This window comes from Mus caroli, unplaced genomic scaffold (genome assembly GCF_900094665.2).
Source record: "Mus caroli unplaced genomic scaffold, CAROLI_EIJ_v1.1 scaffold_13893_1, whole genome shotgun sequence".
NCBI classification, from domain to species: Eukaryota; Metazoa; Chordata; class Mammalia; order Rodentia; family Muridae; genus Mus; species Mus caroli.
The window spans coordinates 24974-29252 of record NW_018390014.1 but is presented as its reverse complement, the minus strand read 5'-3'; positions in this window follow the sequence as shown (position 1 = coordinate 29252).

The following is a 4279-nucleotide window of genomic DNA, read 5'->3' as shown; positions in this document are numbered from 1 at the left end:
GGAAGTTCTACAGGTGGTTGGTTCTAGTCCAAGCATATTGTGGCTAACTATACAAAGCAGTTCTAACTGACTTCTACTGTGATGGGTTTCTAAGAACATCAAAGCAAAGAACATAACAGAATATGCAACCAACCACCTAAGGCAAGAGAAAATTTCCTCATAACAGCACATGAGAAAGTTTCCTTATATCATTAGTAACAGCACAGAAAGGCTGCTTACACAGGGAAGAGTTACCTAGTACTTAACGGATTCCTGGCGTAAATTCACATCATCTGCAAATAGAGATTCATAGGTTCCTTCCTCTTTTCTTTTGTCCCGTTTATTTTCTTCCCTTGCCTTATTGCTCTGATGAAGAGTCCATACATGATATTAAATAGAAGTAGAGAGTGGGGACCCTTTTGTCTTACTCTTGACCTTAGGGGATATAATTTTAGTTTTCTTTTTACATTTCTCTTGAACTGGCCTGCAGGTTACACACACACACACACATACCACCACACACACACTCACTACATATATATATATATATATATATATATATATATATATATATATATATATATATATATTCCATCCATTACTATTCAGTTATTATCCTTAATAAGTGGATTTTTTCATGGACTCGACTGCAATTTATCCAGTAGATATTAACAGATGCCTCCCCCTACATTAGTTGAAATGCTATTTTTATTCCTGTATTTGAGTTTGTGATGATGCACTGGGATGTGTGTACGTTGAACCTTCTCTGGAATGATGTGTTCTTGAATTGTGTTCACATGACTTTACTAAGACTATTGTGTGTATATTCATCATAGAGAGTAGCCTATGATTTTGTTTACATGGTGTGTCTTTGTTTGACTTTGGTGTTAGGGTAATATTGGTTTCACTAATTGAGTTCTCCTGTCTACTATGGAATAAATTGAGACTCATTAATCTTTTCTTTTTCTTGTTTTCATTAGATATATTCTTTATTTACATTTCAAAGGATTCCTAGTTTCCCCTCTTAAATCCCCTATTCCCTCCTCACTGCCAGTGCTCTCCAACCCACCTACTCCAATTCCTGGTCTTGGCATTCCCCTACATAGAGCCTTCATGGGACCAAGGACCTCTCCTCCCATTGGTGACCGTCTAGGCCATCCTCTGCTACATATATATTTAGAGCCACAAGTTCCACCATGTGTTTTCTTTGATTGCTGGTACAGTACCAAGGAGCTCTGGGGATATTGGTTAGTTCATATTGATGCTCCTTCTATGGGGCTTTAGTCACCTTCAGCTCCCTGGGTATTTCTCTGGTTCCTCATTGATAATTGGATATTAGCCCTGTAACTTAGGATACCCAAGATATAATTTGAACAACACATGAACCTCAAGAAGAAGGAATTCCAAAGTGAGGATATTTTGTTCCTTTTTGAATAGGGAGCAAAATACCCATGGAAGGAGTTACACAGACCAAGTTTGGAGCAGAGTCAGAAGGAAAGACCATTCAGAGACTGCCCCACTTGGAGATCCACCCCAGAAACAACCACCAAACCCAGACACTATAGCAGATGCCAACGATAGCACCCTGACAGGAACCAGATATGGCTGTCTTCTGCCAGGCTCTGCTAGTGCCTGGCGAATACAGAAGTGGATGCTCACAGTCTTCCATTGGAGACTCAATAATCTTAGTTCTATAAAGGCTTGGTAGAATTCATCAGTGAACCCAGCTGATCCAGAAAATTTAACCTGGGAAACTTGTCACTACTGCTTCAATCTCATTTGTGGTGTAAGTTACATTGTAGTTTTAAGTTTCATTATAGCTATAAGTTACATATCTTGCCTTGCTTTAGCCTTGTTAGTTTGCATTAATAAAATCTATTTCTTTGGACTTACCAGTGTACTGTGACATATATCTTTAAGGTATGTTATGATCTTTCTAATATTTTTGGCATTGTTAATGCAAGATGGGAGAAGAAAAATACCCACCTAAATCATCATGGCTAAATTAATTAAAGAAAGCAATTAACTTAACCAAGCTATTTATTTGTGTATACAGCCTGCCTCACCCTAAGGTGGAGTTCCATATATCAGCATTGGTCATGAAAAGACAATACCCATATAGCTCACAGTTAGGGAATTTCCCATTATGTGGTTTTGTGGGCAAAATAGGCAGGGTTACTGGCAATGTGGCTTCAAATACCCTCACAATAAAGGCTCAGTTTCTCATTTGAAGTTTGGGCTTAAATCTTGTATCCTGGCTCTCTGGCCCTAGAAAACATAAGAGACAACTCCGTCTTACCTCTAAGCACTTGTGTATGCTCAGGATTTTTAACACCTCCTATAGGATCTTTTATCAATGGGATAAATCCACACAGCCCTTGGTCGGGACTCCAGAAACCAGAATCCACAGACCCAGTGGTCCACAGTGGGAATTGTAACTACCAAACTTATAAGCACCTTCATTTTGAAATTAAAACAATTTAAAATTATTAAAAACAATTATAATTTATTGAAATAGGATTTCTCTTGTAGCCCAAGATGTCCCAGATTTGTTTATAGATTAGGTTGGCTTCAGATTCACAAGAAACCTAACTGTCTTAGCCTTGGTCTCCTGAGCCTTGACATCAAAGTCCTGAATTTTTTTCATCCATGTTTAAAAACACTTAAAGCCATTTTCATTTATTTCTCCCTTCTATGGAGATCAATATCTCTCTGGACAAATACACTTTCTACTTTATCTTAATTTACAGAAATACAAATATACAAATATCCCCTTTACCTCTATATAAATTGAATTAATATTTTTCCTAAAATTAACTTCATTTAAATTTCTTTTTATATATGGTATAAACCTATTTTAAGGACTATATATATATATGTATGTATATATATATATCATTTGCTACAATATCTCTTTAATATCTCTGTGGATAAATTGTGGATGTTAAAGCCAAGAAGCACCAGATCGAAGAGTCCGTGAAGAAACTCTATAACACTGATGTGGCCAAAGTACATACCCTAACAAGGCCTGAAAAAGAAAAGAATGTGCATGTATGCTTAGCTCCTGATTATGATGAGACTATGATTATTATGATACGATGGTATTGAAATCTCACATTTCCATTTATTTTCTATTTTTTTTTTTATTTTGGAAGACATGTAGCCATGTTTTCTCTCCTCTAATCAGCAGGACTTTGCCTACTTCATTGCACTGCAAGGTCTTTAGTATCTTTGGAAATAAGCAGCATCTCTAAGAAAGCAGAGAAGCATTGAGAGACCTTAGGTGGGAGAACAAGCCTGTACATTAGCATGCTGTTTAGTTAGGTTTGGTATAGCCTCCCACAAGTCTTAAACCAGCTGAGCCAGAACTGGACCTTGCTGCCACTAAGGAGATTATCTAGGGTGGAGCCTTCCTCCCTAGATCACTCTATTGTTCTGCCACTGTTGCTGTTCCTCTTCAAGATACTGCTACCTGCTGAGAGGCCGAAGGATCTGTTATGGAGACTATGCCCTATCCTGCAAGTCATCACCTGCAGCTGGTTCCAGGCTCCAAAGATGAATTGGGGGGAATGGACTTTCCTTCCTCTTTTAAAAAGCATGTCCATCTCTTCCGGTTGGCCCCAGCACTGGGTCACCTTGGGCGTGGAGTCAGCGGACACAACCAAGTTTCCAAGAGGACTCTTCAGGGGATCTTAGGACCTCTGGTGAGTGGAACACACTTCTGTTCCAATCCAATCACATGGGGCCTGAGACAGCATTAAATGGGGAAGCAGAAAACCTGGCCTGACCAGGGTCACAAGTCCCTTTCCATCAGCCCCAGCACTGGGTCACCTTGGGCACAGAGTCTGCGGACACCCTCAAGGTCCCCAGAGTACTCTCCACGAGATCATAGGACCGCTGGTGAGTGGAACACAACTTCTGCCAGGAGGCAGGTTCGTATGTCAGATACCTGGACACCTTCCCTACTAGAGTAGAGCTTCCCTGCAGAGATTTCATTGACCACTGAAACTCAGGAGAGAGCTAGTCTCCCAGGTCTGCTGACAGACACTAACAGAATCACAAGAGGAACAAGCTCTAACCAGAGACAACTATAACAACTGACGCCAGAGATTACCAGATAGTGAGAGGCAAACGTATGAATCTTACTAACAGAAGCCAAGACCACTCACCATCATCAAAACACAGCACTCCCACCTCACCCAGTCCTGGGCAACCCAAAATACCAAAAAAGCCAGACCCGGATTTAAAAACATTTCTCATAATGATGTTAGAGGACATCAAGAAGGACTTTAATAACTCA